We start from the raw sequence: 11,321 nt of genomic DNA on the forward strand, positions 1-11,321 counted from the left end.
CCTCCTCAGGTGTCTCCTCTTCTCCCCTCCTCCTCAGGTGTCTCCTCTTCTCCCCTCCTCCTCAGGTGTCTCCTCTTCTCCCCTCCTCCTCAGGTGTCTCCTCTTCTCCCCTCCTCCTCAGGTGTCTCCTCTTCCCCTCCTCCTCAGGTGTCTCCTCTTCTCCCCTCCTCCTCAGGTGTCTCCTCTTCTCCCCTCCTCCTCAGGTGTCTCCTCTTCTCCCCTCCTCCTCAGGTGTCTCCTCTTCTCCCCTCCTCCTCAGGTGTCTCCTCTTCTCCCCTCCTCCTCAGGTGTCTCCTCTTCTCCCCTCCTCCTCAGGTGTCTCCTCTTCTCCCCTCCTCCTCAGGTGTCTCTCTCCCCTCCTCCTCAGGTGTCTCCTCTTCTCCCCTCCTCCTCAGGTGTCTCCTCTTCTCCCCTCCTCCTCAGGTGTCTCCTCTTCTCCCCTCCTCCTCAGGTGTCTCCTCTTCTCCCCTCCTCCTCAGGTGTCTCCTCTTCTCCCCTCCTCCTCAGGTGTCTCCTCTTCTCCCCTCCTCCTCAGGTGTCTCCTCTTCTCCCCTCCTCCTCAGGTGTCTCCTCTTCTCCCCTCCTCCTCAGGTGTCTCCTCTTCTCCCCTCCTCCTCAGGTGTCTCCTCTTCTCCCCTCCTCCTCAGGTGTCTCCTCTTCTCCCCTCCTCCTCAGGTGTCTCCTCTTCTCCCCTCCTCCTCAGGTGTCTCCTCTTCTCCCCTCCTCCTCAGGTGTCTCCTCTTCTCCCCTCCTCCTCAGGTGTCTCCTCTTCTCCCCTCCTCCTCAGGTGTCTCCTCTTCTCCCCTCCTCCTCAGGTGTCTCCTCTTCTCCCCTCCTCCTCAGGTGTCTCCTCTTCTCCCCTCCTCCTCAGGTGTCTCCTCTTCTCCCCTCCTCCTCAGGTGTCTCCTCTTCTCCCCTCCTCCTCAGGTGTCTCCTCTTCTCCCCTCCTCCTCAGGTGTCTCCTCTTCTCCCCTCCTCCTCAGGTGTCTCCTCTTCTCCCCTCCTCTCAGGTGTCTCCTCTTCTCCCTCCTCCTCAGGTGTCTCCTCTTCTCCCCTCCTCCTCAGGTGTCTCCTCTTCTCCCCTCCTCCTCAGGTGTCTCCTCTTCTCCCCTCCTCCTCAGGTGTCTCCTCTTCTCCCCTCCTCCTCAGGTGTCTCCTCTCTCCCTCCTCAGGTGTCTCCTCTTCTCCCCTCCTCCTCAGGTGTCTCCTCTTCTCCCCTCCTCCTCAGGTGTCTCCTCTTCTCCCCTCCTCCTCAGGTGTCTCCTCTTCTCCCCTCCTCCTCAGGTGTCTCCTCTTCTCCCCTCCTCCTCAGGTGTCTCCTCTTCTCCCCTCCTCCTCAGGTGTCTCCTCTTCTCCCCTCCTCCTCAGGTGTCTCCTCTTCTCCCCTCCTCCTCAGGTGTCTCCTCTTCTCCCCTCCTCCTCAGGTGTCTCCTCTTCTCCCCTCCTCCTCAGGTGTCTCCTCTTCTCCCCTCCTCCTCAGGTGTCTCCTCTTCTCCCCTCCTCCTCAGGTGTCTCCTCTTCTCCCCTCCTCCTCAGGTGTCTCCTCTTCTCCCCTCCTCCTCAGGTGTCTCCTCTTCTCCCCTCCTCCTCAGGTGTCTCCTCTTCTCCCCTCCTCCTCAGGTGTCTCCTCTTCTCCCCTCCTCCTCAGGTGTCTCCTCTTCTCCCCTCCTCCTCAGGTGTCTCCTCTTCTCCCCTCCTCCTCAGGTGTCTCCTCTTCTCCCCTCCTCCTCAGGTGTCTCCTCTTCTCCCCTCCTCCTCAGGTGTCTCCTCTTCTCCCCTCCTCCTCAGGTGTCTCCTCTTCTCCCCTCCTCCTCAGGTGTCTCCTCTTCTCCCCTCCTCCTCAGGTGTCTCCTCTTCTCCCCTCCTCCTCAGGTGTCTCCTCTTCTCCCCTCCTCCTCAGGTGTCTCCTCTCCTCTCCTCCTCCTCAGGTGTCTCCTCCTCCCCCTCCTCAGGTGTCTCCTCTCTCCCCTCCTCCTCAGGTGTCTCCTCTTCTCCCCTCCTCCTCAGGTGTCTCCTCTTCTCCCCTCCTCCTCAGGTGTCTCCTCTTCTCCCCTCCTCCTCAGGTGTCTCCTCTTCTCCCCTCCTCCTCAGGTGTCTCCTCTTCTCCCCTCCTCCTCAGGTGTCTCCTCTTCTCCCCTCCTCCTCAGGTGTCTCCTCTCTCTCCTCCTCCTCAGGTGTCTCCTCTTCTCCCCTCCTCCTCAGGTGTCTCCTCTCTCCCCCCCTCAGGTGTCTCCTCTCTCTCCTCCTCCTCAGGTGTCTCCTCTTCTCCCCTCCTCCTCAGGTGTCTCCTCCTCCCCTCCTCCTCAGGTGTCTCCTCTTCTCCCCTCCTCCTCAGGTGTCTCCTCTTCTCCCCTCCTCAGGTGTCTCCTCTTCTCCCCTCCTCCTCAGGTGTCTCCTCTCCTCTCCTCCTCCTCAGGTGTCTCCTCTCCTCTCCTCCTCCTCAGGTGTCTCCTCTCCTCTCCTCCTCCTCAGGTGTCTCCTCTTCTCCCCTCCTCCTCAGGTGTCTCCTCCTCCCCTCCTCCTCAGGTGTCTCCTCTTCTCCCCTCCTCCTCAGGTGTCTCCTCTTCTCCCCTCCTCCTCAGGTGTCTCCTCTTCTCCCCTCCTCCTCAGGTGTCTCCTCTTCTCCCCTCCTCCTCAGGTGTCTCCTCTTCTCCCCTCCTCCTCAGGTGTCTCCTCTTCTCCCCTCCTCCTCAGGTGTCTCCTCTTCTCCCCTCCTCCTCAGGTGTCTCCTCTTCTCCCCTCCTCCTCAGGTGTCTCCTCCTCCCCCTCCTCCTCAGGTGTCTCCTCCTCCCCCTCCTCCTCAGGTGTCTCCTCCTCCCCCTCCTCAGGTGTCTCCTCTTCTCCCCTCCTCAGGTGTCTCCTCCTCCCCTCCTCCTCCTCAGGTGTCTCCTCCTCCCCCCTCAGGTGTCTCCTCCTCCCCCCTCAGGTGTCTCCTCCTCCCCCCTCAGGTGTCTCCTCCTCCCCCCTCAGGTGTCTCCTCCTCTCCCCTCCTCCTCAGGTGTCTCCTCTTCTCCCCTCCTCCTCAGGTGTCTCCTCTTCTCCCCTCCTCCTCAGGTGTCTCCTCTTCTCCCCTCCTCCTCAGGTGTCTCCTCTTCTCCCCTCCTCCTCAGGTGTCTCCTCTTCTCCCCTCCTCCTCAGGTGTCTCCTCTTCTCCCCTCCTCCTCAGGTGTCTCCTCTTCTCCCCTCCTCCTCAGGTGTCTCCTCTTCTCCCCTCCTCCTCAGGTGTCTCCTCTTCTCCCCTCCTCAGGTGTCTCCTCTTCTCCCCTCCTCCTCAGGTGTCTCCTCTCCTCTCCTCCTCCTCAGGTGTCTCCTCTTCTCCCCTCCTCCTCAGGTGTCTCCTCCTCCCCCTCAGGTGTCTCCTCTCCTCTCCTCCTCCTCAGGTGTCTCCTCCTCCCCTCCTCCTCAGGTGTCTCCTCTTCTCCCCTCCTCCTCAGGTGTCTCCTCTTCTCCCCTCCTCCTCAGGTGTCTCCTCTTCTCCCCTCCTCCTCAGGTGTCTCCTCTTCTCCCCTCCTCCTCAGGTGTCTCCTCTTCTCCCCTCCTCCTCAGGTGTCTCCTCTTCTCCCCTCCTCCTCAGGTGTCTCCTCTTCTCCCCTCCTCCTCAGGTGTCTCCTCTTCTCCCCTCCTCCTCAGGTGTCTCCTCCTCCCCCTCCTCCTCAGGTGTCTCCTCCTCCCCCTCCTCCTCAGGTGTCTCCTCCTCCCCCCCCTCCTCAGGTGTCTCCTCCTCCCCCCCCTCCTCAGGTGTCTCCTCCTCCCCTCCTCCTCAGGTGTCTCCTCCTCCCCCCTCAGGTGTCTCCTCCTCCCCCCTCAGGTGTCTCCTCCTCCCCCCTCAGGTGTCTCCTCCTCCCCCCTCAGGTGTCTCCTCCTCTCCCCTCCTCCTCAGGTGTCTCCTCTTCTCCCCTCCTCCTCAGGTGTCTCCTCTTCTCCCCTCCTCCTCAGGTGTCTCCTCTTCTCCCCTCCTCCTCAGGTGTCTCCTCTTCTCCCCTCCTCCTCAGGTGTCTCCTCTTCTCCCCTCCTCCTCAGGTGTCTCCTCTTCTCCCCTCCTCCTCAGGTGTCTCCTCTTCTCCCCTCCTCAGGTGTCTCCTCTTCTCCCCTCCTCCTCAGGTGTCTCCTCTCCTCTCCTCCTCCTCAGGTGTCTCCTCTTCTCCCCTCCTCCTCAGGTGTCTCCTCTTCTCCCCTCCTCCTCAGGTGTCTCCTCTTCTCCCCTCCTCCTCAGGTGTCTCCTCTTCTCCCCTCCTCCTCAGGTGTCTCCTCTTCTCCCCTCCTCAGGTGTCTCCTCTTCTCCCCTCCTCCTCAGGTGTCTCCTCTCCTCTCCTCCCCCCTCAGGTGTCTCCTCCTCCCCCCTCAGGTGTCTCCTCCTCTCCCCTCCTCCTCAGGTGTCTCCTCTTCTCCCCTCCTCCTCAGGTGTCTCCTCTTCTCCCCTCCTCCTCAGGTGTCTCCTCTTCTCCCCTCCTCCTCAGGTGTCTCCTCTTCTCCCCTCCTCCTCAGGTGTCTCCTCTTCTCCCCTCCTCCTCAGGTGTCTCCTCTTCTCCCCTCCTCCTCAGGTGTCTCCTCTTCTCCCCTCCTCCTCCCCTCCTCAGGTGTCTCCTCTCCTCTCCTCCTCCTCAGGTGTCTCCTCTCCTCTCCTCCTCCTCAGGTGTCTCCTCTTCTCCCCTCCTCCTCAGGTGTCTCCTCTCCTCTCCTCCTCCTCAGGTGTCTCCTCTTCTCCCCTCCTCCTCAGGTGTCTCCTCCTCCCCCCTCAGGTGTCTCCTCTCCTCTCCTCCTCCTCAGGTGTCTCCTCCTCCCCTCCTCCTCAGGTGTCTCCTCTTCTCCCCTCCTCCTCAGGTGTCTCCTCTTCTCCCCTCCTCCTCAGGTGTCTCCTCTTCTCCCCTCCTCCTCAGGTGTCTCCTCTTCTCCCCTCCTCCTCAGGTGTCTCCTCTTCTCCCCTCCTCCTCAGGTGTCTCCTCTTCTCCCCTCCTCCTCAGGTGTCTCCTCTTCTCCCCTCCTCCTCAGGTGTCTCCTCTTCTCCCCTCCTCCTCAGGTGTCTCCTCCTCCCCCTCCTCCTCAGGTGTCTCCTCCTCCCCCTCCTCCTCAGGTGTCTCCTCCTCCCCCCCCTCCTCAGGTGTCTCCTCCTCCCCTCCTCCTCAGGTGTCTCCTCCTCCCCCCTCAGGTGTCTCCTCCTCCCCCCTCAGGTGTCTCCTCCTCCCCCCTCAGGTGTCTCCTCCTCCCCCCTCAGGTGTCTCCTCCTCCCCCCTCAGGTGTCTCCTCCTCTCCCTCCTCCTCAGGTGTCTCCTCTTCTCCCCTCCTCCTCAGGTGTCTCCTCTTCTCCCCTCCTCCTCAGGTGTCTCCTCTTCTCCCCTCCTCCTCAGGTGTCTCCTCTTCTCCCCTCCTCCTCAGGTGTCTCCTCTTCTCCCCCTCCTCAGGTGTCTCCTCTTCTCCCCTCCTCCTCAGGTGTCTCCTCTCCTCCCCTCCTCCTCAGGTGTCTCCTCTCCTCTCCTCCTCCTCAGGTGTCTCCTCTTCTCCCTCCTCCTCAGGTGTCTCCTCCTCCCCCTCAGGTCTCCTCTCCTCTCCTCCTCCTCAGGTGTCTCCTCTTCTCCCCTCCTCCTCAGGTGTCTCCTCCTCCCCTCCTCCTCAGGTGTCTCCTCTTCTCCCCTCCTCCTCAGGTGTCTCCTCTTCTCCCCCTCCTCAGGTGTCTCCTCTTCTCCCCTCCTCCTCAGGTGTCTCCTCTCCTCTCCTCCTCCTCAGGTGTCTCCTCTCCTCTCCTCCTCCTCAGGTGTCTCCTCTCCTCTCCTCCTCCTCAGGTGTCTCCTCTCCTCTCCCTCCTCCTCAGGTGTCTCCTCTCCTCCCCTCCTCCTCAGGTGTCTCCTCTTCTCCCCTCCTCCTCAGGTGTCTCCTCTTCTCCCCTCCTCCTCAGGTGTCTCCTCTTCTCCCCTCCTCCTCAGGTGTCTCCTCTTCTCCCCTCCTCCTCAGGTGTCTCCTCTTCTCCCCTCCTCCTCAGGTGTCTCCTCTTCTCCCCTCCTCCTCAGGTGTCTCCTCTTCTCCCCTCCTCCTCAGGTGTCTCCTCTTCTCCCCTCCTCCTCAGGTGTCTCCTCTTCTCCCCTCCTCCTCAGGTGTCTCCTCTTCTCCCCTCCTCCTCAGGTGTCTCCTCTTCTCCCCTCCTCCTCAGGTGTCTCCTCTTCTCCCCTCCTCCTCAGGTGTCTCCTCTTCTCCCCTCCTCCTCAGGTGTCTCCTCTTCTCCCCTCCTCCTCAGGTGTCTCCTCTTCTCCCCTCCTCCTCAGGTGTCTCCTCTTCTCCCCTCCTCCTCAGGTGTCTCCTCTTCTCCCCTCCTCCTCAGGTGTCTCCTCTTCTCCCCTCCTCCTCAGGTGTCTCCTCTTCTCCCCTCCTCCTCAGGTGTCTCCTCTTCTCCCCTCCTCCTCAGGTGTCTCCTCTTCTCCCCTCCTCCTCAGGTGTCTCCTCTTCTCCCCTCCTCCTCAGGTGTCTCCTCTTCTCCCCTCCTCCTCAGGTGTCTCCTCTTCTCCCCTCCTCCTCAGGTGTCTCCTCTTCTCCCCTCCTCCTCAGGTGTCTCCTCTTCTCCCCTCCTCCTCAGGTGTCTCCTCTTCTCCCCTCCTCCTCAGGTGTCTCCTCTTCTCCCCTCCTCCTCAGGTGTCTCCTCTTCTCCCCTCCTCCTCAGGTGTCTCCTCTTCTCCCCTCCTCCTCAGGTGTCTCCTCTTCTCCCCTCCTCCTCAGGTGTCTCCTCTTCTCCCCTCCTCCTCAGGTGTCTCCTCTTCTCCCCTCCTCCTCAGGTGTCTCCTCTTCTCCCCTCCTCCTCAGGTGTCTCCTCTTCTCCCCTCCTCCTCAGGTGTCTCCTCTTCTCCCCTCCTCCTCAGGTGTCTCCTCTTCTCCCCTCCTCCTCAGGTGTCTCCTCTTCTCCCCTCCTCCTCAGGTGTCTCCTCTTCTCCCCTCCTCCTCAGGTGTCTCCTCTTCTCCCCTCCTCCTCAGGTGTCTCCTCTCCTCCCCTCCTCCTCAGGTGTCTCCTCTCCTCCTCAGGTGTCTCCTCTTCTCCCCTCCTCCTCAGGTGTCTCCTCCTCCCCCCTCAGGTGTCTCCTCTCCTCTCCTCCTCCTCAGGTGTCTCCTCTTCTCCCCTCCTCCTCAGGTGTCTCCTCCTTCCCTCCTCCTCAGGTGTCTCCTCCCCCCCTCCTCCTCAGGTGTCTCCTCCTCCCCTCCTCCTCAGGTGTCTCCTCCTCCCCTCCTCCTCAGGTGTCTCCTCCTCTCCCCTCCTCCTCAGGTGTCTCCTCTTCTCCCCTCCTCCTCCTCAGGTGTCTCCTCTTCTCCCCTCCTCCTCAGGTGTCTCCTCTTCTCCCCTCCTCCTCAGGTGTCTCCTCTTCTCCCCTCCTCCTCAGGTGTTTCCTCTTCTCCCCTCCTCAGGTGTCTCCTCCTCCCCTCCTCCTCAGGTGTCTCCTCTCCTCTCCTCCTCCTCAGGTGTCTCCTCTCCTCTCCTCCTCCTCAGGTGTCTCCTCTCCTCTCCTCCTCCTCAGGTGTCTCCTCCTCCCCCCTCAGGTGTCTCCTCTCCTCTCCTCCTCCTCAGGTGTCTCCTCTTCTCCCCTCCTCCTCAGGTGTCTCCTCTCCTCCTCCTCAGGTGTCTCCTCTTCTCCCCTCCTCCTCAGGTGTCTCCTCTCCTCCTCCTCAGGTGTCTCCTCTTCTCCTCCTCAGGTGTCTCCTCTTCTCCCCTCCTCCTCAGGTGTCTCCTCTCCTCCTCCTCAGGTGTCTCCTCTTCTCCCCTCCTCAGGTGTCTCCTCTTCTCCTCCCTCCTCCTCAGGTGTCTCCTCTTCTCCTCAGGTGTCTCCTCAGGTGTCTCCCCTCCTTCTCCCCTCCTCCTCAGGTGTCTCCTCTTCTCCTCCCCCCTCCTCAGGTGTCTCCCCTCCTCCTTCTCCTCCCCCCTCCTCAGGTGTCTCCTCTTCCCCTCCTCAGGTGTCTCCTCTTCTCCTCCCCCCTCCTCAGGTGTCTCCTCTCCTCTCCTCCTCCTCAGGTGTCTCCCCTCCTCCTCAGGTGTCTCCTCTTCTCCTCCCTCCTCCTCAGGTGTCTCCTCTTCTCCTCTTCTCCCCTCCTCAGGTGTCTCCCCTCCTCCTCCTCCCCCCTCCTCAGGTGTCTTCTCCTCCCCCTCCTCAGGTGTCTCCTCTTCTCCTCCCTCCTCCTCAGGTGTCTCCTCTTCTCCTCTTCTCCCCTCCTCCTCAGGTGTCTCCTCTTCTCCTCCCTCCTCCTCAGGTGTCTTCTCCCCTCCTCCTCAGGTGTCTCCTCTTCTCCTCCCTCCTCCTCAGGTGTCTCCCCTCCTCCTCCCCCCTCCTCAGGTGTCTCCTCTTCTCCCCTCCTCCTCAGGTGTCTCCTCTTCTCCTCCCTCCTCCTCAGGTGTCTCCCCTCCTCCTCCCCCCTCCTCAGGTGTCTCCCCTCCTCCTCCCTCCTCCTCAGGTGTCTCCTCTTCTCCCCTCCTCCTCAGGTGTCTCCTCTTCTCCTCCCTCCTCCTCAGGTGTCTCCTCTTCTCCTTCCCCCCTCCCCTATTCCCTGCAGACAGCCGTACCCCAGATGTTACCGGGTCTCCTCGGCCTCCTCTCCCGGTTCTCCCGTCTTTCACCTCCCCGTCCCGGATCCAAATGTTACATCTGACACCGGAACCCCCGCCCACAGATGCCGGCCTGAACCGGAAGCTACCGAGCACGTGGAGAATCGCCCAATCAGCAAGCAGCAGTAAGCTCCTCCTTTTTGTCCTCCACGCCCCCTGGCGGAGCAATTGATGACGATCACGCCCCGTCACCTGGCTGCGCTTCTGCTTAGACCACGCCCTCTAGGTCAGGTGACTGTCAGGGAGGGAATTGTAGCTATCGCCTTATCTTGGCGCTCATTGGCTGCCGGCCGCTGTGCCTGCCGGGAGTTCTAGCGTCAGGAACATATAGAGGTCAGAGTGACCGGTGTGAGAAGCAAGTGTAGATGTGAGAGCGGTGACGGGGCGTGTACCGTGTATACCGCCTCATATACCGTGTATACCGTGTATACCGCCTCATATACCCTGTATATACCGTGTATACCGCCTCATATACCCAGTATATACCGTGTATACCGCCTCATATACCCTGTATATACCGTGTATACCGCCTCATATACCCTGTATATACCGTGTATACCGCCTCATATACCGTGTATACCGCCTCATATACCCCTGTATATACCATGTATACCGCCTCATATACTGTGTATACCGCCTCATATACCGTGTATACCGCCTCATATACCCTGTATACCGCCTCATTTACCCCTGTATATACCATGTATACCGCCTCATATACCGTGTATACCGCCTCATATACCCTGTATACCGCCTCATATACCCTGTATACCGCCTCATATACCCTGTATACCGTGTATACCGCCTCATATACCGTGTATACCGCCTCATATACCCCTGTATATACCATGTATACCGCCTCATATACCCTGTATACCGCCTCATATACCCTGTATACCGTGTATACCGCCTCATATACCCTGTATATACCGTGTATACCGCCTCATATACCGTGTATACCGCCTCATATACCCCTGTATATACCATGTATACCGCCTCATATACCGTGTATACCGCCTCATATACCCCTGTATATACCATGTATACCGCCTCATATACCGCTTTATACCGCCTCATATACCCTGTATACCGTGTATACCGCCTCATATACTGTGTATACCACCTCATATACCCTGTATACCGCCTCATATACCCTGTATACCCTGTATACCGCCTCATATACCCTGTATACCGTGTATACCGCCTCATATACCGTGTATACCGCCTCATATACCCTGTATACCGCCTCATATACCCTGTATATACCGTGTATACCGCCTCATATACCATGTATACCGCCTCATATACCCCTGTATATACCATGTATACCGCCTCATATACCGTGTATACCGCCTCATATACCCTGTATACCGCCTCATATACCCTGTATACCGTGTATACCGCCTCATATACTGTGTATACCGCCTCATATACCCTGTATACCGCCTCATATACCCTGTATACCCTGTATACCGCCTCATATACCGTGTATACCGCCTCATATACCGTGTATACCGCCTCATATACCCTGTATACCGCCTCATATACCCTGTATACCCTGTATACCGCCTCATATACCCTGTATACCGTGTATACCGCCTCATATACCCTGTATATACCGCCTCATATACCCTGTATACCGTGTATACCGCCTCATATACCCTGTATACCGTGTATACCGCCTCATATACCCTGTATACCGCCTCATATACCCCTGTGTATACCGTGTATACCGCCTCATATACCCTGTATATACCGCCTCATATACCCTGTATATACCGCCTCATATACCCCTGTATATACCGCCTCATATACCCCTGTATATACCGTGTATACCGCCTCATATACCCTGTATATACCGTGTATACCGCCTCATATACCCTGTATATACCGCCTCATATACCCCTGTATATACCGCCTCATATACCCCTGTATATACCGTGTATACTGCCTCATATATCCCTGTATACCGCCTCATGTATCCCTGTATACTGCCTCATATCCCTGTATACCGTGCATACTGCCTCATATATCCATGTATACTGCCTCATGTATCCCTGTATACCGCCTCATATACCCTGTATACCGCCTCATATACCCTGTATACCGCCTCATATACCCTGTATACCCTGTATACCGCCTCATATACCCTGTATACTGTGTATACTGCCTCATATACCCTGTATATACCGCCTCATATACCCTGTATACCGTGTATACCGCCTCATATACCCTGTATACCGTGTATACCGCCTCATATACCCTGTATACCGCCTCATATACCCCTGTGTATACCGTGTATACCGCCTCATATACCCTGTATATACCGCCTCATATACCCCTGTATATACCGCCTCATATACCCCTGTATATACCGCCTCATATACCCCTGTATATACCGTGTATACCGCCTCATATACCCTGTATATACCGTGTATACCGCCTCATATACCCTGTATATACCGCCTCATATACCCCTGTATATACCGCCTCATATACCCCTGTATATACCGTGTATACTGCCTCATATATCCCTGTATACCGCCTCATGTATCCCTGTATACTGCCTCATATCCCTGTATACTGCCTCATATATCCCTGTATACTGCCTCATGTATCCCTGTATACCGCCTCATATATCCCTGTATACCGTGCATACTACCTCATATATCCCTGTATACCGTGCATACTACCTCATATATCCCTGTATACCGTGCATACTGCCTCATGTATCCCTGTATACCGTGCATAC

At 58.2% G+C, this 11,321-nt stretch overlaps 1 protein-coding gene across 2 annotated transcripts in view; it reads right to left on the reverse strand.

The window, feature by feature from the left end:
• AGPAT3 (1-acylglycerol-3-phosphate O-acyltransferase 3) overlaps positions 1 to 8,639 on the reverse strand; it is a 25,323-nt gene extending 16,684 nt beyond the window's left edge. Inside the window, exon 1 of one of the 2 annotated variants that reach the window (XM_075334817.1) lies at positions 8,540 to 8,639. The gene's annotated coding sequence lies outside the window, so the exon portion shown is untranslated. Of the gene's footprint in view, positions 1 to 8,527 lie in introns of both variants that reach the window. The other variant, XM_075334816.1, reaches the window with a different exon arrangement.
• Positions 8,640 to 11,321: the final 2,682 nt, after the last annotated feature.

The sequence above is a fragment of the Anomaloglossus baeobatrachus genome, chromosome 2 (assembly GCF_048569485.1).
Source record: "Anomaloglossus baeobatrachus isolate aAnoBae1 chromosome 2, aAnoBae1.hap1, whole genome shotgun sequence".
NCBI classification, from domain to species: domain Eukaryota; kingdom Metazoa; phylum Chordata; class Amphibia; order Anura; family Aromobatidae; genus Anomaloglossus; species Anomaloglossus baeobatrachus.